The sequence below is a fragment of the Neopsephotus bourkii genome, unplaced genomic scaffold (assembly GCF_033783945.1).
Source record: "Neopsephotus bourkii isolate Nb327-2 ecotype Australia unplaced genomic scaffold, CSIRO-AGI_Nbou_v1 NB_333, whole genome shotgun sequence".
Classification (NCBI taxonomy): domain Eukaryota; kingdom Metazoa; phylum Chordata; class Aves; order Psittaciformes; family Psittacidae; genus Neopsephotus; species Neopsephotus bourkii.
In genome coordinates, this window is record NW_026900839.1 from 908,458 (window position 1) to 935,129 (window position 26,672).

The 26,672-nt window shown below is 46.2% G+C and overlaps 1 long non-coding RNA gene across 1 annotated transcript; it reads right to left on the reverse strand.

Moving 5' to 3' along the window:
- Window positions 1-1,610: 1,610 nt before the first annotated feature.
- Window positions 1,611-9,292, reverse strand: LOC133209314 (uncharacterized). The gene is made up of 3 exons (XR_009724652.1): window positions 9,120-9,292; window positions 3,582-3,834; window positions 1,611-2,311 (listed from the first exon to the last, which is right to left on the reverse strand). It is a non-coding gene; the product is annotated as an uncharacterized LOC133209314 (long non-coding RNA).
- Between the last annotated feature and the right edge of the window lie 17,380 nt (window positions 9,293-26,672).

Genomic DNA, 26,672 nt, shown 5'->3' on the forward strand with positions numbered 1-26,672 from the left:
CAAGCTGCTGGCTGTCACTAGGTCTCCAGAATGGCCAGCGTTTGGGAGCATATGCTTCCTTGAAAAGGAATGCAGTAACCCGAGATAAAACTGATGGGTTTATTGCAAGAGATAAAGGTTCAGTGGCTTCTATTGTACACGATGGCAGTGCAGGTGACAGGAAAAGCTCATGCCCTCTACATAAAATCAAAGGAGACTGAAAGAAAGTGCTGTAACTACACACCAATCAGACCAGTGCAACAGAGAACAGTAATACCCACCAGGCATGGTGCTAACAGAACATGGGCTCCATTCCCTGCGTTCCAGGAGTCAGCAGTGATTAATTAACAAACCACTTCTTGAGTGTAACCTCTTCAACCTGAGGAAGAAAGCATCAAAATGAAGACTGGACAACAGCTCCCACCTTCCTGCCCTGAAAACGCATCCCACCGTGGAGCTACCTGTCTTGGTTAAACAATGACCTAATCATCCCTCCAACATTTCCCATCAGGATCAGAACAAAACAGACTATCTCAAAGGCAATTAACAGGTCAGGGACAAGCACAGCTATAGGAGAGCAAAACAATCTGGTACAGAAGAGGAAGATACTGCTTCATCTTTCATTCTCCTCTGGGGATGTATGAGACTGCAGAATTGCTGTTTTGGGAACTTGAAATCTCTCCTCTGAGCTAGTAAAAATCAAGCATGTCAGGGCCAGGGAAAAGATGTTTTGGGGAATAACCCTGTATCCGTGCAGCAGGATAATGATCCTGCTTTTCATTCTTCAGATCCTTTTAGCTCCCCTCTTGCTTGCTGCCTGAAAGAATTCCTAGTGCTTTAGGAAAGAAGGAAACAACTCATCCAGCTCAAACCGTTCAACAGGCTGGGAGAACATGGAGCAGCAAATCCACCCTTGTGTTCAAGCCTTATGGGAAGGGCAGCCCCAAAAAACATGTGACCAACACCCAAAGCACAAGAGGGAGTGCAGCACACTGCTGTAGTACTGCTCAGCTGGTCCAAACAAATCTACTCAAGCCTTCATCTGCAAGGGGCCAGCATCCTAGATGCTAATGTCTGTCTCGGATAGAATCCATTGAGCAGCCAAAGATCGCAATAAATCTAGACAATATCTATTAAATTACTGCAGCTCGTGATGGTTTTCTATGGTACAACCCAAGACATCAGCTGAATGGGGCTGCTGTACTAGGCACGGTACAGTGATATAGTAGAACAACGCATCCCTATACCCCTCAAGAGCTTATTCTGCATTAACATTAACATCTGTGTTGCACAAGACAAGGTATTAATTCTTTCTCCCAAACCACTGCAGAGTCATCTTAGACAAATCACCATCTTTCCTTCATATGGGCAACAATCTTCATGGTGTTAAGTATAAATGAAACCTCATCACAAGCAGGTGTACAGGAGCATCTTTCCCCCCCACCTGTTGATGCACCAGGAGAGAACATACAGGGCTACAGGTCTAAGTTTTTAATTACATGAGTCTGGGATAATACAGATGGGCATTTGTTCTCAAATATGAAGTCCACAAGTGTCCTTCACAGGTGGAAATAGGATTTACCATCATGTGGAAGCCAAACAAGCTGGCAATCAGGCAAGGATCCTTCAAGTTCAAAAGCTAAGCAGCAAAAGCTAAAGGAGAGAAAGGCATTCCCTCTTCAGAGACCTAGAATCATTTAACTGATTTCTCACTGCTGTGGCTGCAGAGAAAGCAAGTATTTGCAATACAGTAGACAGTTATCCAGGTCTTGAGATTGCTCTTACTTCAAGGTGGTCAGAAGCTGCATTTCTAGGGATGACTGACTTGGGAACAGCTCTCAAGTCTTACAGGGAAACCAACAGTTGAGCTAGTTTAGAGTTACGAGAGACCTCTGCAAAGGTGCTGGCCAATAAGCTGTTTTCATGTCAGCAGCTTGTCTAACAGCAAATCCTTTTCTCCTCCCTTAAAGCTCAAGTACCTGGTAAATTTACCACCATTGGGCATTTATGAAAAGCATCCTGTATTAGGGAACTTTGACAAAATCCATCAATGACACCATCATGTGTATTAGCATCCCTGAGTAAAGGCCAGAGGTGCCACTTGAAGTTTACATGGTTGTGCATGTGTAATTGAATTTGCCAGTTAAAGGCTCAGAGTTTGCCCCAGAAAGGCAATTTTCCCTGTAGAGAAAAGCTAACACATGATGCGTTTCGCTTCACACTGGTCCTTGGGGTGCTTTTCCTGAAGAGATGTGACCCAGTCTGCACAAATCACACCAGCTCACATCCATCCTGTGTTAGTGCAGTGGTTAGATGCAGATCTGTGCTTTATCTGTGTAGGTAACAAAGCAGCAGGATAAAAAACTGATGAATCATGTAACAGTACAAGGAATTAGCCTAGAGAGAGATCACTAGTGTAAAACAACCAAGCTGATGGGTGTGGAAGGTGGAAATACTCTCCTGTTACAGAAATACTGCATTCCAAGAAAGGTAAGAAGTCTTGCCAGGTGAGATCTGCAGCAATCCTTTTGTCATCACTAAAATATGTGACACCATAAGCTTCATTTCATTAAGCACGTTGATATCAAGTTCATTCCCTGCATTGTGTCATCCTCCTGTTGTCAGCAAGGGGAGTTTTAAGCTGTGACTGACCTAGTGACTGAAGAACTACACAAAGTTTCTCTGAAGGTTTAAAAGCCTGAAGCAAACAGATTCTCTGTTACTTCTTGGTTTAAGGCAAAAAACACTGAATTTTCATCTGTGAGATTTGTGGGTGGAACTCAGCAACGGGAGAAAGCTTGAATGAAAGAGGTGAAATGATAGTTTGAAACTTCAGAAGGATTTAGGTTGAAAGAGATTCCTGGATATCAGCTAGTTCAGCGCCTATTTTAAACAAGGCTAACTTCAAAACTAGATTAAGATGCTCAGTGTCTTTTACACAGGTTGTTTTGGTCAACCTTGCCTATTTCTAAACCATGGAATTAGAAGTAATATCAAACCAAGTCTATTACACTTATCAGCATGAGCTGGCATCCCAGTGTAAAATCATCTTAAAGCCACTAGTGGTGGTTGCTGAGCAGGAGCAAATCCTCTCCTTTCTCCCAAAGGAAGTGTTGGTCTTTCCTATTATGAGCTTCAAGGCAGGAGAGGCAGTGCCTTGCTTCTCCAAATCCAGTCAGTTTTCCTGACTTACAACATTAGGGACAGTTTTCCCTTTCTAAGATAAGAATACGTTTGATTAATGCTGACTTTGATTTGGTACAAGCCCTGTGATACGTGGATCCTGACTTTTGGGTTAGTATCTCCAAAGATTTTCACACTAGGGCTGTACTATTCCATTATCCCATCTCCTGCTGCAATTCCTGTGACATGCTACCAAGTCAACCAGAAAATGGTTCTAGGCTACAACTCTTGGCGTTGCTTATTAAGCAGTATCATACTTTCCCTGCCACTTTCTCCTCCAAACGCCCTGTGACATCCTAATTCCCCAAACACAGCAGACAAGCTGCTCAACAGCTGCTGTTTGCCTTTCACTTAATCACACAGCAGAAACTTTCCTTATGAGATGTATAGACACGACCCTAGATAGCAAAGATATTTACCAGTGTCTTCCAGTTGTGCGGTAGGAGATGATCCAGCTGGCAGTGGTACCCAGAGTCCATCTAAGCTCCCAGGGGACCCCGACTTTCTGCTGCTGGGTTTGATACAGCTCAAGCAAGCTGAGGACAGGCTCCAGAGCGTGTAGACACCTGCTTCATCGTTCAGACTCTGCAAACTCAGCCAGTTCCTGCTTTCTTGATAGAGCTGCGACTCCACCCCGCTCCCTGCCACCACTCCTGCAGGCCGACCTCGCAGCTAATGAGGAAATGGGACAATAGCTTTGCAGTGAGTCACAAACTGTCTAAACCAGAACTAAGAGAATAGACAGAGCGAGCAATCCCTTTCTGTAAAACACAGCAAGAGAGGCAGAAATCATGCAAGATGGGCGATAGAATGACAGGGGGAAAGATAGAGTCCTAGTGAGCATAGCTACATGTAGGACGTCTAACCCTACTGATGTCCAGCTCCTCTGTTCAGAGGGACACTGCCATTTGGGCAGCAGGCTATCTTCACCTTGCAGGTGACAAGTAGAAAAGCAGCAGCAGTTTCATAGCCCTGGGATCATGCTGCAGGCAGAAGCCAGAGCTGCTCACAGTAGCTTTTTCCCCAAGCTTCCCCACACTCAGAAGCACAAACACCCTCAGATATAACAAGGAGAATTCAGGCAGGAGATCAGGTTATTCCATGACTGAGATCTGCAGGGCAGCTACGTTTGTCACTTGTCTGCTCCACAAAACACAGATATAGTCCCTAAACATGGTACAGTTACGGGGACTATGAGGAAAATCTAGAGCATCGGTCTCCTCCCATTCCTTAAAAAGCATCATATTTAAAATCTACCACATCTCCCCGAACTGAATCTTCATTTGGGATCTCTCTGGGCACGCTAATATTGCTGGCTTACGCAATATTAAATCTCACATCACACCAAGATAAAGCAGTGGAATTAATACACACACCACTTACTGCATTTCTCCATATACTGTGCATTAGGAAACGTGCACACACAGTACACCAGACATATGCCTTCTTCCACAACAGTTAAAGAATTAATTCTTTGCCAGATCCAGTGCAACTTCTTCCTTCCTTTCAGAAGTCATTTTTCTTTTTACATGAAGACAAGCAAAAAGCCCTTTGCTCTCCACAGTCTAGTAAATTCCATTCTTCCCCTTGTAACACCACTATTTAACAAACCTTTCATTACCTATTTTTCCCATCTTCCCTCCCAAATCAGATCAGAGATGTCCAGCAGCAACATCTGAACACTGACTGCAAGCTCTTTAAAGCAATCCAGTCCCACTGGCCAGAAATGCACCTAGGCCTTGTGTTACCAAGACAGCAGACACACTGTCCCATTTCACACCTTGAACTTGCTGCATGTTATCCCTTCCCTTTACACAATTGCCTCCCTGTATCTTATCTAACTTAAATAAAACACACAGACTGAACCCAAAGGTTTAAGGAGAACAAAAAATGTGTTAATCCTGCTCTGTGGTCAGCTGTCAAATACCATATATATTGGTTCTCCTCATATAGCCTCTTAGAGACGATCTTTAAGGAGTTGTGATTTTGGAGCTTACACCAACAGTTCACAGTTCTGCCAGCAGCTTTGCTAGCTACTGCATCTACGTAAGTGCCATTTATCTGTAGTGTAGACATGCCACAGCCATTACTTTCCAGCAGTGAGCTGTGCAAAGCAGTAAAGCACAGTGGGGAGCCCCATCCAAGGCTGCAATGCTGCTGTAGCTCCTGGAAGCAAGGTTACCCCTTCTCCTTGCTGCCTCCACACTGCAGCAGTCAGTATAAGCTCAGAACACGAGGCTGTTCAGGGCTTCTGCTGATTCAGTACCTTGGGAGAGGCCTGGGCAGAGTCCAGTGCGCTGCAGATTTCAGATAACTGGAAGCCACACGTAAGCACCCATGAGTCATTAACCAAGCAATGTGCAAGCATTAGCCATAGATCATAAACCCAGAGGCACAGCTGTCAGGAGCCCCATGTATACTCTAGCATCTCAGTCTAAAAACCCCAAATCCCTGTGGTTATAGCCTAGACGGGCCTGGGAAAGACAAGTTTATCCAACCCAAGAAGTTCCTGGCCCTCAGTTCAGTCTGCTTGGACAGAGAGGATGCTGCTGATTCATAGCAGAGATGTTACTGTCATAGCAGTTCTGTCCTTGCTTGTTTGTTAAGGTCAGGCTCCTCTTTTAACAGGACTTTGAGGGATCTTGATAGAATCCTTCTATGAAGGACATGCCTCTTTCCTTTCACTCACGGTCAGACCCACCTATTCGTACATCTTTGCCTCAAAGCAAGAGGCAAAGTGTCAGGACAGGGTCTGCTGCCTGCAGGTAATGAAACAGCTTCCCCCTTGTCTGAGCTGCACTAGGGAAATGTACAATTTGATGCCCACTACTGCTCAGTCAGCCGCTCACCACAACCACCAGAGAGCATTGCAAGAGTCCCATGCACCACCGGCTGAAGCTGTCACCATCCTCTGCACTGAGAGATGCTCACCAAGCACCACCGAAGCATGCAGGGGGGTTTGAAGATCAGGATTATCATCAGCATGTTATCTGGCCCTCTTTTCTGCCCAAGGTGATGAGCTATACACTGACACACTGAAGCTGAGAATACATCAAACTGAAGGCTTGAATTCAAGTCCCACAGTTGGGTAAGCCCCTTCAGCTGAGTGCCTCTTTGGAAACAAAACAATGGCTCGTGTGTTATTAACTTCTCCCCACTTGCATTAAGAAATGGTCTGCACCCATTACTGGAAGATTACTGGTGTTCTACCTTCAAAATACAAGGAAACAGACTTGCTTAAAGAATAGGCTAGCAGGCTTTACTGTATGGTCAAGATCCCAGCCATACAAAGAGAACTGGTAAAGAGACATTCTCTCTATCCAGCTGTAGAGAACAAGCAGAAACAACTGTGGTTTATATGAAGGAGGGTTCACATCTTTTCACAGCAAGAAAGCACTGATGCTTTGTTTCTCATTTAAATGAAGCCACAGTATAAGTGAATGCAAAGAAAAGAATTCTCCACATCTGCACTAAAAACTCCTCTGGTTCCCCATGCTTTGAGACAAGGTGCATGCACTGAGGTGTCAATAGGCCAGGACAGAAAAAAGCTCTTTTTTCACTATTGGCATAAAATCTGCTATAGTATCACTTATGTTACAAGCCTATCCATCCCATATGATACAGGACAGACTGAAACAGAGCAAGGTATTAACATTTTCAGAGGAGCTTTTCTTTTCCTGCCCTGACCAAACTTCCTCCCTAAAGCTTATCCATAGTTTTATCTAGACAGACAGTTTTGTCAGCATTTTAAGTGAGAATTTGGAACTAGATGAACTTTCCAACCCTCACTATTCTATGATTCTATGAAACCCACAAAACTAAGTTTAGAGAATCTCAATTTGGAGTCAAAGGGGTGAAGTAACAAGCAACCCTAGCATCACTGCACCAAATCCAGTGATGCTGCTCAAGCAGTGATTTTATCCTCATGTTACTGCTCTAATATCACTCACCTCTCCTATACATATTTTGTGTGTGTGTCTCAGCTTTCTGGAGCTATTTAAAATAGGTCCATTTACTTTCTCTTGGGGGATAAAACACAGAGTGAAGTGACAAGACAGAAGCATGGTCACCAGAACTGCCTCTACTCCATCCTTATGTCAGGTGCAGAGAGCAGCAAGCAGGGAAGATAAAAAGGAGCCTCATTTCAGAATCCTTTGCCCCTCTTACCCTGCTTGGAATTTAGGCTGAGCAGGTCATTTCACAGAGCCCTGAGCCAACAGTTTCACTGTCCACGTGGCTTTGTTGCTGTTAGGCCTGAAGCAGAGTCCTGGGTGCAAGCTCATCCACAAGATGCTACTCTATCAAACTACAAGTTCTCCAAAGACTGGAAAAGCTGCAGTCTGACCAATAAGCACACTGAACCATCAGTGTTAAAAGGTTAAGGCCCAATCTGAAACTCCCTGCTGCAACCTGCAGATGTAAACGTGAGCAAACATAACTCCTTGTTTGAATGATGCCCCATTAGCATCGCTGGTTGCCAATACCATCAATGGTGAAAGAAAAGCAGTCACTAGAAGAGAATGGCATTCATCATCACAGGTTTACTTTCAGGTTCTGCATAGCTCTGGTCTACTAAACAAAGCAAAAAAGGTCCTCACAGCACTTAATTATGAAGCTAATAACAATCAACCAAACTCACCCTCAGTAGGTGGAAACACTGAAACATGTTGGCACATGTACAGCTAATAAAATACCAAACCAGACTGCACAGAGGACAGGTAGGTTGCTTGCAAGTGAATACATTTTATATCAGAGACATAAAATGCCAGTACAGATGGGCCTGTCTTTGAAATAGACAAAACCTTCACATCCATTGACCCCATCTGCTCTGCTGAGATGGCCCTGAAATGTAGCAGGGAAATGATGCCAAACCTTGAGCTCAAATCTGGGCTGATGCAGGTGATTAACTCTAACAGACTGGTCCTTACCTCTGATCTCAAGTGACTCCTGGTGTCTTTTTCAGTTCTAAATGCAGCAAGCTCTTTGTAAGCAATGGAGAGGCCATCTCCTAAAGTAGTATCACAGTTACATAGATAATCCCACTGACAGTTTGCACAGACACCTGAAACCTCATGGCAAGTGAGTGATGCATTAACAGCCAGATACAGGTGATGCCAAGCTTCACTTTGCCAGTGTGCAGGAAGCCTGAGCAGGGGCAGTGGGGAGCAAAGCCAAGCACAGAGTAACAGCTTTCTTTCCCCAGGTGATAGCAGCATCTGAGCTGTATCATTTATTACCAAATGAATGCAGAGGCAACGTGTTGAGCCAGGTAACAGCGCTGGAAATAGGATGGAGAGGATAGCGTGTGCCAAGGGTAGCAGGAGAAGGGAACAGCTGCCAGCTCCTTGCAACGAGCAAGGAATTAAGCATTTAACTTCCATGTTCCTCTATGTAAATCCTAGACATGACAATGAATCACAGAGTGGCTAATAGCACATCAATTCAGTTACCTTGTCTCCTGATGTAGAAGCTAACTCATCAGAATCCCTTACAGCTTGCTAGATTCAAGTTACTAAGTAGCATCCTCAGCCTTCTCTGTGTGGCTGCAGCGTGTTCAGATCGCGTGAGCTTTTTTGGGTGCTATCACTTCCTGGGATCCCTCAAAAACCAGACACCAGTATCCCCAGCTCCAAAGGGCATTTGTGTATGAAGGGCTTGAAGGGAGGGGGCTACAGAAGAGGGAAACAAGAAAGAAAGGAAGGGAAAAAGAAAAGGAAAACACCCTGTACCCCGACATGACAGACAAGCAAAGGCAGTTACCGTAATATTCTCCTACATGAATTCCAAGACCTCTGAAAGCTCACTTCTCTGTGGAGTTTTATGCAGACCACCACCACCTTCCACAGCCCCACTCAGCCACAACGGGGCTCTGCAGAGAAGCTGGCAGTGTGTAACACAGGCAAACACACACAGCACATCTGCAGGCACAAGTACAGACACACACAGACTGCGCTTACCTGGACAGACAGGAGGGCTCCGGCTCAACAGACTGCTGCTGGGGTCTCTCAAGGAGGTCTCATCGGCAAAGCAGCTGCAGACTGCACAGGCAGATCCTCTTTGATCCACTGGGATCCCTGGGATCGCAGAGACAAAGGCAGGCTCAGGCCTGAACAAGTCCAGACAAGCCCTCAGCAAGCCTCTTCCTGAGTTACAAGAGCAGCCAGCCCTCTGGGTGTCAGAGCTGGGTACCACAGACACCTCCCGGCCTGCAGCGGATACAGAGAGGTCAGCACTCACCCATTAAAGGCAATACAGGACCTAATTCATCCCAGTGCAGCATCACTGATTTCAGTGGAACCGAAATACGCTGAACAGGAGCACTTCAACTTCAGCACACTTGTGCCAGGGCTGAATTTAATCTGGTTCACGGAAAACAGCCCACATTAGGAAGAATGCAAGGTCCCCCAGGATTCTCTCTGTCAAAGGAATGTAACCCACAACTTTGCAATCACATCAGAGGCTCCCAATAACTGGAAAAAGTGAAGTGGCCACCGAGAGATGTACTGCAGCAGTAACACCAGATACCTATCAGTGCAGGACCCTGGATTTAAATGCACACAGCAAACCCACCCATCGGGGTCTGGAGGCTTTCCTCCTGCCAACCCATGCAGCTTAAGTCCACCTACCCCAAATATACCCCCCCTTCGGCCTCCCCAGCACTAATTCTATTACACATGGCAGGGATGCAGAGGGAGGATAAGGCATCTCCAGAGAAGCACTTATTGTGCACAGCTGGTTAATAGCAAGCCCTTCAGAGGCAGAACTGCAGTGAGTCTGCTGAGCAGCCTTGACCCCACAGTTTTTCCTTGCCTTTGTATCAGTGAGTGTTCACATTCACTTTGCTTACTAAAGTTGCAGGGCCAGATTCAGATTTCAGTGCAGCACAAGCCCAGAGTAACCCTGATGACTTCCTGAGTGACTCCACGCTTACCTGCTTGAGGAAGTTGAGTATTTAGCCCATTAAATCCACCCATGATAACCTAAGAAAAAGCCTGCATGAAGGAAGCCAAATGTGCAGATTTGGGTTTCCTTTCTAACCAGACCACCCAATTCTACAGCATTTTCAACCAACCGTTAGCAGAGCGCCTCTGAGGCTTCCAGTGCCCACCAAGGTGAAGCCAACTTACACTGTGGCTGTCCCCTGCTGCTGCAGCAAACGGCCCTTCCCTCCAGGTCCCCTTGCTTCCCTGCCATGTGATGAAGATGCAGCTAGGGGAAGACAAGGGGGTGAGAATACACAGTGAGTGAGGGGGTATCTTCAACAGCTCCAAAATATTCTTTTTCTTTCCTTTTTCAAAATGCATTTCCATATATGTACTTAAAAAATAAACTAACCTTATGCACAGACTGCCCTATGCTTGTACCACAGGGGATGAGCCCATCACTCCTTTCTCCCACATCTTGCATGTGGGAAGGATGCAGAACAGAGTGCTCTTGGAAAGGAGCATTGAACAGTGTTAATAACAGCAACAGGCAGCGAAAAGGAAGAGTTCTGCATTTCCTCACACCACCCACCAGGGCGCTCCTACCTGATGAGGCTGAGGTTTCCACCTTCCCCAGACTTTTAAACTGGCAGCTTCCGAATAAGATAGTGATAAAAGCCCCAATAGCCAAGCTCTAAGCACCGGTTCTTTCCCATGAGACAGCGGAGAGCTCTCTGCAGCCCAGGATATCCCAGCATTTCCCCACCCAGCACCCTTCACAGTTCCCACCTCATAACACACGTTCAGAGTTGGATGCAGAAGTTGGCTGATTTGGTGCAAATCACAAGTGAAATGTGTCTCTGAGTCTCTGCTCTTCAGTTTATATGGGAAGCAAATGTAAAAGCTGCTACATTCAAATACTAAAAGGAAGTACATAAGGCAGGTTCATCTCTAAACTAATAGTTCCATCATTTATATAAGAAATAACAAGAGATTACTTGCTGAGGCAGCCACGAATGGGAACTGATTGTATCCTTAACTTTGGATGTGCTCCAAAGACCAAAGTTTTCACAAAGCATCAAGTATCCCCCACCTAGAAAGAGTCACTGTTCTGAAATGGCTGGTTTTTATAAGCCTTCCAAACAGAGAAAGCAATAGTCAAGATATCTAACCAACTTCTGAAGAGGCACTGTGAAATGTGCACATACATTGGTCACACCAGGCTAATACACTGTGGCACAGCTCTAACAGTGCTCCAGGGATCAAGCAGGCCTACAGCCTCTTCCCAGAGAGAGATCTTTCATATTTTCATGGTGGAACTCCTATAGTTCTACACACGTTCACCCCAGTGCCTGCCAACAATGGACAATAGCACACAAGTGTAAGGGACTACAACCAGCCTTTGGGCTAACAAAGGGAAGAGATGTGCCAAAGCAGTCCTCTGGCACTCAAGTGAGAAAGCCTGGTACCCAGGAGGAGAAATGGAGTCAGTGACTCAGCTGTGCTCTACCCATACAGACCTGGATAAAAGAAGGCCCTTTAAACTGTGTGTTTCTGCCAAAGCTGGACTTGTTCCTATGTCTGCTGCTTCTCCTAGCTGCTTTCTTTTCCTCCCCACATATTGCAGGGCTCCTTTCAGGTCATGCTGCAGCCCTGAAGAGCAGGAAAGGCAAGAGTAAAACAAATGTATCCTAAACATGTTCCTTTTTATGCCAACAGAAAGACGAAAGGTGGCTGAAGGTACCAGGTTGCATAGGGACAGCTTGGATTAATTTCTACTCTTGTGTGCATGCAATTACTTCTTTTCCCCATTCATTCTAAGCTTTGAGATCTCCCCCATCCTCTTCAGCCCAGAGCAGCCTTGCAGGATGCAGCACTGCTGGTGAGGGATGCTCTGCAGCACACAGGCTGCAGCACAAGAGGAGGCTCCTGGGTGTGCACCTCTGGCCGTGCCAATCTCCACATCACAGGTTGGGGCATGTCTGAAAGCTCCCTTCAAAAGCAAGGTCTGAAGCCAAACCCCTGAGGTTGGCCAAGCATGGGTGGGTATTAATCTGACAGGCCCCAAGCAGATTTAGTGGCTGCAAATATGTTCCTATTCACTGCTGGGCAGGAGCACCACAGGAACAAGCAGATTTTGAGACACTTAATAGCTGAACAGGAAACTTCAGCTGAATGCCCTTAAATGCAGACATTTGGAAGCCAGAATCCAAGGCTTCCTACAGGCATGCTGGTACCAATTTACTTTAAGGACTTGCATCCTACCATTCAAGGGGCAACCACTGCCTTTAACCTGCACAAGCCATCACCACTTCAAAACCAGGATCCCATCCACTAAAGGGACCCGTTAAGGATGGGTCTCAGTGATGAAAGCTCTCCAGAGCATGGAAACAGCAAGCAGCAGCTGAGCTACTCTTGCTGTCATTTCAGCTCAGCTTATTCTTGGTGAGCATTTAGGGCCCTGCTGATGCTTGGGGAGCACTTGAACTGCTCTCACTGATATTGCCCTTATTGTTAAGCCAAGCTGCCTTCAGACATAACTTGATTACAGGGTAGGAAGCTCTTCCCATAGTGAAATGAGATGCTGCTGCTTGCTCTTTACAGCAGCAGAGGGAAGCAGAAGAGCCAGTGGCTAAAAGCCAGCACCAGAGGTTCAGTTTAAAGTAGGCAGGAAAACTGCATTAGGGACTGAAACTCAGCACCTAGGCACACAGCAAGTTATTTTCTCTTCAAATCAAGGTGAATCTGATGCTCTGGCTCAGCCCAGTAATCTAGCAGACTAACGAAATGAATTATCACTGCTTAGACAACAGATTCCTTTAGATCCCTTCTGTCCTCAAACCATAGGGAACTATGAACTGAAGGTAAATTTACTTTAACTCACATTTTACCTTTACAGTTATCTTTAATCACAGTGACATGCACTAGATGAACCCTTGTATTGTGCACAGGCGTTGGCAGTAGGTTTTAATGCCAGAAAAGAAAGAAATATATGTGCACAGAAATATTACCTGCTACCTGCACTGAGTGTCAGTGTGTTGATCCTCACCCTGCAGACATCATGACACCAAGTTACAGCTTCACCTAGCATGGCTAAGAGTATTCACAGGTAATGTGGAAGGAAACAGCAGTCTCAGTGCCTCCCTTTAAGTTCCCCATCAATTCCACCCATTTCCCCTCAATGATACCACTATGGAGGCAGATTCATGAACACTTAGGCAAACTGTCAGTCACAAGTCACTAATACGTGACTTCTCTGCCCTCAGAAGACATCTCCTTAACATATAGATAGCAACATTCTTGGTAAGCAGGAAAAAACCAAGGCTTTCCCCAAAGTACATGTTTCCAGATCTCCATTGCAAGGCCAGCTAAGCAGAGGACTTTGTAGCTATCCATCTGTGAGGAGCAGAGCACCCACTCACCTGAACTGCAGCAAAGTGAACAGTGAACAGCAATACTGCATGTACACCACCAGTTACTGTGCCCTACTTACTACACAAACACCTTGTGTCTACTGAACAGGCCCTTTTACTTTGTACCACCAGCTTTTCTCAGAGGTGAAGTAAAACAGGACTGAAAGCCCAAAGCCTTCAGACAAACCTGACTAACCCCAATAACCTGTTTTACATCTCCCATTGCAGAAATACTTTGGTTAGCATCTAAGTTGGGAAACTTCTGCAGCAAGCGAACGTGGAAGGCATCCAACTGCAATGTCATATGTTTGAACAAGTTCCCTTAGCTAAGGCAATGCCATGCTCAAGCAGAGCTGGATTAACTGTCCGTGTGTACAAGCTAACAGCCTGGATTAACAGGAGTTAACACAACAAATACCAGCTCACACTGAGGGAGTGTTAGCCTGGAATCAGCTGCCACCTCTCCTACACCATGCTCTAAGAGTACAAAGGCACATTTCACCTACCAACTCGAGATAGCACTGCTGGGGTCTAAACACGTCATTACTTCACTCCTGCACATAGCTCTGCTGAGGTTTTTACTTGCAGCAAGTGTGGCAAGGGCTGAAGACCAAGCCCCATGAACCAGCTGGAACTTCAACATAAGCATAAGGGAGGTTCTCAGGCTGCTAGAGCAGCACAGGCTGTCGTGGACTCACCGATGTGAAAACTCAGACACAGGTCCAGCTCTGCTCTGCAGATACTTTCTCCCTATGCTGTCTTCTGGCATCATGCATGCCTATACATGCATACTTTGTGGAGGATAATTACACCATGTTTGCAGTCACAGGAAGGACCCAGGTTCTTCTAATCCTGAATGTGGCTTCTGTAGTGTTTGGATTGTTCTTTGGATGTCATGTTCTGCAAGTACACCTTTCCTTTTGGTTCACAGCAAAGAGAGTAACAGGAAAGAGTGAAGATCTGGCAACAAGAACAGAAAAGCTCTGAGATATATGTCTCTGCAGAGTACATGAGCCTCCCCAAATCCCTGCATGCTGGCAGGTTTTCAGGAATCCTGTATGGCCCAGGCTGCTAGCAGCAGTCTGGGTATGTTTGTATTCACATCCCAACTGCCAGAGCTGTATTTGAAGAGAAAAGTAATCAGTGAAGATGGTGGAGGGATAAATGAGTGTATCAAGAAGGACAACGTGAAGGTATATCTTGACCAAGAGGGAAGAAATATCCTAAGATATAAGGACAGACTACCTCACAGGCAATGGTCTAACATACAAACTACCCCTGCTCACCACATGCTAACCAGCCTCTCTCATCAGCGCACAGCAACTCAGGTCTGGTTGTTTCCTGCACTGCCTCTGTCTAAACAGCCAAAAGCTCTCCCAAAAGCTCCTGGTCCCCAAGAGCACCGGCAAATTCTTTCCCAAGCTATTTTGTGGGTACAGCAGCCTGTCAATATTTCCCCTCTTTACAGAAAGAGGAAGCACAAGGAGAGCGATCAGCATAAGGAACCGCACTAATTCAAGCACAGAGTAAGGATGATGATGCAGGCAGTTGAGTATGCTCCCAGTGACAACTGGAGCATCTGACTGCTCAAACTGAAGTGCCGTATTCACTCTGATAGTCTGCTTGGCCTTGCTCAGACACGGACCAGTCGTGAGATCAGGATTTCTCTTTCTTAGCATGATTTTCTCTCTTAATAAGACAGGAACTGAAGCAAGGGCACACACACATCCCCTGGAGCTCCTCACTGCACAGGAGATGGGATGCAGATGCAGGTACACCTCAATACATTGCCATGGCTTGCAACCACCCTTTTAGAAAGGACTTGTAGCACTGAAGGATTGAGACACACTCAGGTTCACTAGGCTACAACAGCCTGAAGGGGAGGTGCTTTCTCACTTTGTACTTCTGTTCTGCAGTGTAGAAACCTGCCCGTGGAGTCTCAGGGAAGAGCATGCTACAGAGGACACAGCAGGCACATTACCCCTCTAAGAAGCAGACACCTCTTCAGACAGCCCTTAATCTCCTCCTGGACTGTGTCACTCCTCCAGTGTTACACTCACTCACAGAGCAGGGCCTGGGTGGCACAAGGATTCTGTGTATTAGTTGATGGAACAAACAAAGAGTAGCAAACTGGAGATCCAGCTTCAGATAAAAAAGGCAAGGAGACAAAAGACAGGCTTTTGTATTAAGGTCATAAAAGCAAAGAGTCACAAGGAACTTAAGTCATTCAGTCCACTCCCTTGGGTGAGTTAGGGTTAGCTACAGTTCACCAAGTTCATCCATCAGCATTTTCAGTGCTTCCTTTCATTTCCATCAGTACTGGACTTACCTCCTTCAGAACAGCAGGCTCTCCATCAATCTCTTGCATTACTTCACCTCTTAAAGAGAGGGAAGATGCTTCCTGAATCACTCATTCAACTAATCTCTCCTAAGGCACAGAGCAAGTCTTAGTATTTGCTCTGTCAAGAATCCAGTAGGGACTGAACTAAGAATAGTACCTAAGGTGAAGGACAGAGCTCGCTAACAGGATTAGCTGCTGGAATTACAGGTAGCTACTCCCTGCTACTCAAAGGCTTTATCGTTAAGCAGCAAGAGACATGTCTCTTCTCTTGGTGAGGTGTCTGAGGGGGGATGTTGTTTGGTTCAATGACACCAAGGCTGAAAGAGCGTAGAGCAGCCAAAGGCTGCAGGACAGCGGCTTGGTGTGCTTCTGCTTCCCTCTGCTGGGAGCCGGGCAGTGGACCCAGGGACACCCTGTCCTGCCGGTAAGAGCCTGCCCTGCTCTAACCCAAAGCGCTAGTGGAGAGTCGTACCACCTAGGGCCTCTGCAGGCACACAAGGTCACAGGATGAAGCAGTACGGAGGGGTACAGATGGAAGAGTCTCTTTCAGAGGCATCTAGGAGAAGCAATTTGCATCTTCCCTGCTAGTTCACAGGTGGAGACAGGATCACTTTGTCATCAATCAGTTTAAATAAACTGGGCTTTTTGCTGACAGCTTTTCTCCTCCCTCCCTATCCATCCTCCCTCAGAGCCCAGCAGACTGCAGGTATTTTTGTTGCATGCCTCACATCTGTGGAACCAATAGCTTTCAGCAAGAAAAGGGGTCAAGCTCAGTTGCCTCACACGCAGAGCTGCTTAGGGAGGGAAGGAAGCCAATGCAGCAGCAAGCATCTGCCTTTGCACCTAAGGAACACTGCAAGGCCAGCAGAAAACTGACAGCTCTGTTAACCTGGCCACGCTTTCTCCCACTGCTGCAACCCCTTCATTCTTCTTGAACTACTGCCATGGAAAGAAATACTTTTCCTGATCCATCCCTCTCCTAACTCCTTACCCGCTCCTGCCTAGCGAAAAGCAGCTGTGAACCCATGGAGAAAGCACAGCACACAGCAGACATCAAGAACAGAACTGCAGCAATTCAAAGCTTTGGAAAGCATCCATGCAGAGGTCCCCACATCCCTCCTAGCTGCTACTGCAGCTCTTCAGGACTTAGGAGAACATGGCAAAAAAAGGCTGGCTTTAAATGAAGCTGCACAGGCAGACAAACGCCAGTTCCATGTTCACAGTTCAAGTGGCTGGTTCTGGGTATTATACCACACAAGTTGGTTATACAGCTACGCACACCACCACCGGCAGTGACATGGCTCCAAGTCAGGATGTTTGCCACCAGAAACATTCATCACATGTAAATCTGAGTCAGTTTCTTAAAATAGAGAGCCTGAAAATAAACATCAGCAAAACACTCATATAGTGAATGCTACCTACTAACAGAAGTACCTTCATTGCACCATGTGCTCAACTTGTGTCAATAGTCAGAATAGAACAACTGACCACTGCAACTTTCTGCTGCATCTGAGGGCTCCTGCAAACTTTGCTTCTCCACTGCTAAGCTATCAGTTCAGTAGCACGTGAGTTAACCTAAGCTGGTGGCCTCTCTCCCTTACCTCACTATGATGGCTGCAGCATAAGGAGTTAAGCTAACAGGTTAACTTTGAGACACAAAGTTTAAAAGCCTTACCACACTCTCTTGCAACTCCTTCCAGAGCAAGGTGGCCAAATCCTGCCCGGCTAGCAGCTTGTGCTGCCGAGAGGTCCAGCTTAGGAGGAAGCAGCACAGCAGGATGAGGGCTCCTCCGAGTCCTTGGTAGGCTGGGGTCAGTAGCCCTGCTCCGGGCTCATACATCAGTGGGGTCTTCTTCCACTTTGGGTGTAGCTCTCCTAGGAGGGACAGAACAGACCATCAGACAGGGCAGCCTGCAGGTTGCAGTCTTCCTCTGCAGCAACAGTATATTTGTTTGGGGCCAGAAAAAGCTATTGCAAACTTGAGAGCTTTAATCCTCAGTAAACGAAATCCCTAAAGCACCCTTTATCTTACTGGTTGTCTCAGGACACAGTCCAGATACCTTGTGCTTGCTGCAATGACAACGATCCAAGGATCACCTGCACTGCATCAGCAGTTGACTATTTCTTTGGTCCATGCTTCCTTTCCATCAACACTGCAGCTACATAATGCACTACGTCTCTCACTGTAGTCCCCAAAACATTACAACATCCTGGCTGAGGCCACTGCAGAGCGGATGGATGCTGCAGTGGTAGCTTGTCACCCAAGTTCAATTCATCTACTGAAGCGTTGCTGCTTCCTCATCATGAATGTTACCTGAATTGCTACAATAAGCCCCTGGGGACATGCCTACATGGCAGCATCAGCCCTTGTTGCAACTGAAGGGCATCCAGGAGAAGGACACTGCATTCCACTCGCAGACGTAAGGCAATGGACTTGGCCAAGTCAATTGCTAAATGACTGGGAGGGGGGGAAGCAGAGTACAAGGGTTGGCTGTCACAGCGCTTGCAGCAGCATCTTTCAGTTGTGTGCAGTCCATCAGCATCCCCCCCCTTCCCTTTCCCTGCAATGTCCTTCTTTGCAGAAGAGTTCTCAGACAGGGCTTTTGCTGCAGTGCATCAAAGAGCGGGTGACTTGCCAGCAAACCACAAAGTGTTCCCTCCTCTTCACTTCTCCCCCAGCTACCCAAGGCACACTAGCTGATGCTCGGTAATCGGACACTGAGTCTATAGGACTGAGCCTTCAAGGAGGAGCAGGTCTTATTTGCACCACCCCTCCTTTAAACGCCTCCAGGAGCACACAGATGCTGCTCAGTTTTACCCTCTGTGTGCCATAGCAAAGCACTCTTGCGCCTCTGCCCTCAGGTGTGCTGATTTTACTGGCTCTGTAGGCAAGGCAGCCTCGGAGCTGGGAATACTCCCTGATAATCAGCCCAAGGTCTGTCTCATGGCTGCAACCCAGTGTTCTAACCCAGATGCCCTGCCACAGAGCAGGAGAATTCCAAGATAAGCTCCAATTGCCTGTTCAAGAATATTTGCTTCAGGCCCCTCTTTGCCTAGTGCAGCTCAAGTGCTGCTCTCTGAAGCACAGCACGCACTCCCAAGCACTTCTATAAGCCTCACAAGGGAGACAGGTTAACGCTGTCGCATGTTCTGCTGCTGCCAGTGCCACTGCATCAGCACAGCAACGACTTCTGTCCAAAGCCAGGTTATGTTCTTCGCTAGAGCAAAGCTACACTCAGGGATCCCCTGGGAGGATGTATGTCTGGGGACGCATTTCAGAGCCTGGGAGCTCCAAAGGAGCCAAATCACAGCACCTTAGGTGTGAGCTAACCAGCAGCTTCTTCCCCCACTATCCCCAGTCTGACAGTGACCTTCAAAGTTGAACATGGCTCTTCACCTTATTTCCCTTAGTTTAAACAAGTAGTACATAATCAGGCAACTCTCTCTATTATTTGAATGACAGGATTGGCAAGGAGTTTAGGACTGATGCTAGATTACCATGCAATGGTATTTTATACCTATGAATTTCACCAACAACTCAAGGTCAGTCGCTAGTTCAAGGCTGTTTCCATGCTCTTCTTGAATAGAACAGGCTCCTGCCTGTGAGCTTTCTGGGGCAGGGACCTTCTTTTGTTTCCACAGGATGCAACACAACTTCCACTGCTAAACCAAGTGAAGAGCATCTTCAATAAGCACATCCTCGCTTAATTTTGTTCCTTAAGACATGAGCAGAGTGCTTTCTAGTCATTACAAGTAAGCTTTCAAAAGGAGGCAAGCTTTGCCCTCCATTTATAACTCTATCACCATAATTATCTGCTGCAGAATATTGATGAAGATTAAAACCCATTGGGATCTGCCAAATGCCAGGGAAAAGACACAAGAAGGGTGGCCAAATGGCATCCCTGCTGCAGCTCAGCGCTCACACCTTAAGTTGAAACTCTAAAGGCTGAGCTGGGAAAACTGCATCTTAAGGACATTTATGCCCAGGAATGGTGGCAGAAGAAAAGCCATTGGGATTCCTGGCATATGGGAATCTTGTGTTCGAGTGTCAGACAGGGGGAGGCAGAAATCAATTTATTGCAGCTGGTAAGGCTTTATAGAACATGGTGCATCACATCACACACTGGTTCCCCCATGTCAGCACTTCAGAGCACTGGATTCTGCAGTGAAGGAGCCAGCTGGAAGAACCTGCAGAGGTTTCTCAAGAAGCCACCTCTCTCACCCTTGCCTCAATCCAAAGGTTTCTGGTCTATGGAGAACAGGCAAAAACTGTCAAGTGCTTTACATTATCCAAAGGGAAGGCAGATCTTCACAGTTCCTCACAGGAACAGGCATTACCAATGACCATCCAATTGTGGTCCAGCAGCAGGTTTTATATTCCCCTTTGTATAAGAGACCCATCGTCATCCCTTCAGTGTTTCTCCACTCATAAAGCCAGACCACTTGGAAGAAAGAAACTGAGCAACATGGGAGCTTGCTGCAGTGCCAGGCAATACCCCCAGAGTGTGTCATGCATTAGGAGGAGAAAGGAATGAGCTACATCCCTACAGCCTCACATGCAGCCTGCTGCTGCATTACACTACATTTGCATTAGCAGCACCAAAGGCAAGAGCTAAACCAAACTGTAGACACATCCAGCTATTTAAAGGATACGTGCCTTTTGCAGTAGCAGGCACAAAATCCACAACCACCTCCAAAAATACATGCTGTCATTTGACCTGATCTTTTTTAATCGTTTCTATACCAGCAACTGGAAATAGATAAGGACAAGTCAGTGGCAACAAGAAAACAACCATTTAAATCCCATTCATTAAACATGTGGTGAAGCAGTCATCTGAGGCTCTGGTAGCAGTGCTGACTATAACCACAAAGTGTATGTATGGTGATATGGCATGTCTCTGTGCAAGCTCAGGAGCCCCAAAAGCAGACACTAGGAATAAGCCTTCTTACACATTATAAAGCTAGTGCTTTCTCAAGACACCTTACTTGTATAAAAATAGAGCAAATACCCCAGGCAGCCAAAAAAGCTACAGCTTGTTCTAGAATCAGTGTAGCAGCCAGGAAAAAAAAATCACTGCTTTTCAAATCAGAGCCTGGCATTAAAGGAAGAAACCAGCTGAAATATGGTAAAGTCTAGGTTTCAGAAGCACTGAACCTATGCACTCAGGCTTTTCAATACTCTCACTGGCTTACATTCACACTCTCTGGGTATCTTATCATGCTGCAGGCATAACACAGAAGTTATGGTGGTACTGGAGGTGCTATGAACTCTGGTTAAGATTTAATGCCTACTGAGGATGCCTTCCCAGGCACGCAGAGCAAGACTTGCTAGGGCAGCATAGAATGCAAGAGGATAGATAGCATAAAGTATGCTCTCCCATCCTCGTTATTTTGTCCATGGCAACAATTCTTCCCGTTGCTCAGCACTGAAGGCTTCTTTGCCATCAATTTCCTTACGGCAGCATGCAGTGAGTTATGTTTCACCTGAATAGATTTACCAGTATGACAACACTTAAATACAGGGACTGCTCTTGGAGATGCACAAGTCTTGGATTTGGCTCATTTTTGGTCCTCAGCAACAATCCTTATTTTCTCTATCTGGAAGGCACTCATCATGCCACATTTGCAAGGAGACATGAAGAGAAAGAACCCTTTTAAGAGGCTCTTAAGCCAGCTTCTAGAAACCTGAACTCCAGAGCGTTCCCATGCTTTCACTTGTACCACCTTTGATGAAGTATGTTCTTCTGTTCAGTTTTAGAACATGTTTTTTTAGGGGGGTTGTTTTAATTCTGTTTGGTTTTCCTTAAGGCAGAGACCAATATTCTTTTATGCTGATTACCCCTGCACAATACCCATATGTTGGAACAGCCCATCATTCATTATCCCTCCGTGATTTACATCGAGCCTGGTGTTAACTCAGTTACTTCTATTTTGCTCCTACTCTAGCAATTAGAGTGGTTGTTCCTAAATGCCACAAACCTGTGCATAATTACAAATGAATTCAAGTCTCTTTGCTGTAGGGAAAACAGGGGTAACATAGTATTAGTGGGCTGCAGAAAGTCTGCATCACAACCATCTTGAGTTTCAGTTAACTTGTGATTTACATAATGTAAAATTAAAGGGTTTAGCCTTGCATATAGAACTCCCCTTGTGTCCTCAAGACTTGGAGCCAGAGATCTCTCTGATGGAAGATCTGAAAGTTTCACTGAATTTAAGAGAATGACTTTGCAGTTGAGGGTGCCCAGGGCCTTGCCTCTACCATCAGATTGCATTGCGTGACCTTGAGACACCAGGCTTTGGTCCCAGCTCCCCTCTGCTGTGATGAGGATAACACCTTTCCTACAGATCTCACTGACTTTTCTTAGTCCTTGTACAAGCAGGAGATAAAAAAGGCACCACGATTACAGATCTAATCAATGCAAACATCCACTAGTACTCTCAAATAAAGTTGCAGACACAAGTAATTGCCTCGGCCTCAGTGGGGACAAGAACACCAGTCCTGGCATCAAGAGACATCACTAAAATAGGAAAGCCAAATATTTAGTCATTTCAGATGCTGCTAATGTCATCCAGCATCAATTGTGCCGCAGCAGCACGGATCTAACTCGGTATGTGCTGTAACAACTGACTGCTGAGCAGCTTCTCCCCCACAGTCACACTCTGAAGTCCGTATCTGCAGGGATCTCAGCCCAGCTGAGTTCATGGCTATTTCAACAGCACTGATAATTGCTCAAACTGCATTTCCCCCTTGCCCCATTCATTCATACTGTTACCAACACTCTGGAATGGATAGCGATATCAATTTAATAGAGATATATTTATACTTGGAAAATAAGTTTCTAGCAGACATTTATGTCCAAGTGAATTTTTTAACTTTGTAGTTAAAATTCCATCCCCATTCCATCAACAAATTGTGTTCACAGTGCCCTTTTCTCCAGAGACCATAACTTAAAGTTACGCAGTAAGAGGCTATGCTAACCCATTTCCTATGCTGATCCAACTTCTGAAGGCTGTAGGTAGGTATTAACGCCTGGAGGTCATGGGACCACTCTTGTTAGACTCATAAAACACACTTTTAAGGCGAGTTCAGCAGGTACAAGGACATGGTCTCTTGGGAGAAGGGTGCTGAGGTCTGAGCATGGACATCTCAGGAGACAACGGGGTTTTTATAACAGATTGCTTAAAACCTAAAGGCAAAGGCAAGTCAGTTGGGGCTGCAACCCCCCGAGTCCATCTGGCAGCTCCGGGTGGCTCAGGACGAGCATGGAAAGGGGAATCCCTGGCTGAGGCTGCCGCTTTGCAGATCACTTGAAGGAGAAAAGCTTGTGGCACTACTGCACTCTTAAAGCTGCAGTGCCCAATTTCTCCTTCGTCCTCCGGTACCTCGCCACACAATCCCCAGTTTCTTCGCGGGGGGGATGCCAGGGAGTGACGGCTGGGAGATAAGCTGGGAAGCGTCGGGAAAGGGGGGAAAAGGAGGGAGGATGAAGGAAGTTTCCTTCCCTGAAGTACTGCATCAGCAGCAAGTCCCCGCGTCCTGATGCACTCCTGCAATGCTCTGCAGCCTAGCACAGGGCTCGGACTGCAGCACAACTGCACCAGCCTGGAGGCATTAAACAACACACACCCCCCCCAACCAGCCTGGAAAATCAGCAGCAGAGAGAACGCAAGCCCAGAGCTCCTGACAAGTCATTTCAGTGGGTTTGCTTCAAGGGGGGTGCTGGGGTTTTGTTTTAAAAAGGGGGTTTCATAAAAAGACTTCAGCCTCCCTCATATTGGTCCCAAGGAGAATTCAAAAGGCAGCAAGGAACCGAATGAAGTTGAATCAGCCAGCACATGCCAGAAGTTGGACTTTCGAACCTTGCACCCCTTATAAAAGACCACCCCGCAGGAGGGAGGACCACAGCCTCTTTAAAATGCCTCCTTCCCTACAAAAAGGGCACGCAAAGGAACGAGCTTCCATTAAAGCAGGTTAGGAAACCCTCCCTCCCTCCCGAGTTCTCTCTTCTTACCCCAGATCCACTCCGTAGAGCTCTGCTGTCTCAGGGATGGAGCGTTGTCTGGAGCAGCAAAAGTTGCCGACTGCTTCTCCTGCGAGGGAGGCAGGACCTGGCATAAGTAGTGTCAGACGGGTCCTTGCACTGAAGTGATGCCGGGAGAGCCCGGAGCTGCTCAGACAAGCAAGGGGAAAAAAGAGGGGGGGGGAGGGAGGGGGGAGTTAAAAAGTCTTAAATCCCTGACACTGCAAGAGCCCTGATCCTATAGGATCGGGTCTAAAAAGCAAGCGCTCGCCGCACGGGCGGGTTTCCTGAGGAGCCCTGTGATTGCCTGCTGAGTGTTCTCACCTGGTGATGTTGCTCTTGCGAGAGCGCAAATGGAAAGCAAAGCAGACGTCTGCAGGAGGCTCTCAAACATCCTCTGCTCCTGCCTGAGCCAGTCTGGGTGTGGGGTGCAGGCTGGGACTTATTCTGAGGTTATAGGGTAGGGTAACTCACACTGGAAGGGACCCATAAGGGGCATCCTCACAGGGAGGATGTGCAGGTGAACAGAGGGATGTAGGGAGAGCGCTCTTCAACTTTGATCGGTAAGGGCAGAGGGGTGACAAGAACAGGGGAAATCCTCATTCCCCATGGTATTGCAAGTGTAAATACTTAGTTAGGAAAAAAATGCCACTAAAAAAACCAAAAAACCTCCCTAAAGCCTCCCCAAAATTCACACCTTCCTCAAACATTTAACAGGTCTGACTTTTCCCTGCTACACAGAACAGAGGTAAAGCCTGATCCAAAGACCTATGGCTAACTTCAGCAAAGGTGTCTTGTCTTAAACCAGCTCAGGCCTATGAAAGCTTTTTACCCTGTGGACATGTAATTCTTGACTCTTAGTGGCTCAACAGAAGGCACAAGTTATCCCTCAGTTATTCCATTCGTTAAGCCCTTGGAAGGCTGCAGCTAAAGATGATGTGTGGATCCCTGCATTTCGTCGTGGATTCAGCCTGTTTGCATGGCAGACAGATTCAGTGGGCACAGAGACAACAGGCAGCAGGCCATTTTCCTTCCATTTTATGGAAGTGGGAGTCAGCACTATGGAACAAAAGAACTAGTGTCCAGAGAAGAGACTTGACTTTACGTCCTAGAGTTACCAATTATTAATGATTCCTGGTTCTGTTATTCTAGTCTCCAGTACTAAGTGAGACTGAGGAAGGGGAAACCCACTTAAGCTCAAGGTTATTGAAGGGGATTGCCAGGGGAAAACTGAACCAGGCAGCATTTGAAGTATGTGGGCAAGAGCTCTACAGCAAGCTGGCTCTGGAACCAAGTTACAAAGTGATAGTTTTGAAACATGTTCATTTTTCATCCCCATACTTCAATGCACCACAGCAAAATGCCAAGTGTACATCAGGGTCAAGCTAAATTTATTACTGCCTTTCGGTACCACCCTTGAAAGCTTTTAGATCAAGTTTTGAGATATGCTGATACCGGTATCCAGAAGAGTCCTAGCACTGCCTGGAAAGCCTTTTCCTTGCTTCTCACCTTCATTGCTTTTCCATTTGGAGATTAGTTTTTTGTCTGGACTGATTACGCTTGCCTGTTAGTTGTATAATCCACAGGCACAGGATACTTGTTCTTTGCCAGGCAATATGTAGTATACACAGACTAAGGCCTGCACCCAGCATGCCAGTCCTTACCACCAACTCAGCAGAGGTCTGACCCAGGATTCAGGGGACTGACTCAGTTTTTACTTCTTTATACCTGTTGCATGAAACAGCATCCCCAATTCTGATTTTACAGTATCACAGAAGAGCACAGAAACACAAAGCTGGGTATTCAGCTTCATATTTCTGGTTATTTGTGCCTTGCCACCACCACAGGCACTGCATGGCAGAGTTAGCATTAAGAGACAGGATAAGAAACTGCAAGAAAGCCCAAAAGCTTGGAAAACACTGTTTTACTGAAGTGCCCAACAGTGCTTCAAGGCCACTTACACTACAAACCAGAAGCACGCAGTTAATCTGTAGTAGATGAGTCAAAGCATCACTTTAATGAAACAAAGCTGCAATGCACAGCCCGTGTGCAAGTGCCAAGGAATGGACTGAACAACATGTACCATCCCAAACTCTGCACCAATTTGCTGCTGCAACACAGTCCATTAATAGTAACGTGGTGATGCATTCTGGTGCATTTCACTTTGCTCTAGGAGAGTAAATGCATTATGATGAAGGATTTTGGGTTGAAGCTTTATCAGTCTCATCTTAATGTAGCTTTGCAATAAGGGCAGAGGGATCTCTTTCCACCTTGGCTTTCCCATTCAGCTGTCAGATGCTCGCAGAAAACCTTTGACTTTCCTCAGCTGTGCTGGTGCAGTTCAGCAGTCCTGGGCTGATCAGCTTTCTGACATGAAGCGCAGCACAGCTCTGCTGCAGTATTATGCTATCAGATACTGCCTAGGCCATGATTTATATTAGAACATAAAGGTGGCTGGTAGAGAGTGGGTTTGCTTTTATTACAATTTCCAAAACTTCTTGAATAGAAGAAATAACCCTCCTGCAATGCTTTAACCTGTATATATTGAATTATTATTGCAGGATAAAGGTGGACAGTGGCTTTCAGTGTTGCACTGTCCATTCAGACAATAAAAACCTAGGACTAAAGATGTGAAAGTCAAAGCAAGAGCCAAGATATTCCGAGACTAGGAAGCCTCCATGTGTTCAAAGGTTTCTTCTCACAAGTGTGCTATTTATATACTATTCATTTTGATGTGTGGTTTATTTTTAATCTGGGACAATATGTGCAATATTAATTAATAAGGGAACTGATTAATAGCAGATATTGCTGT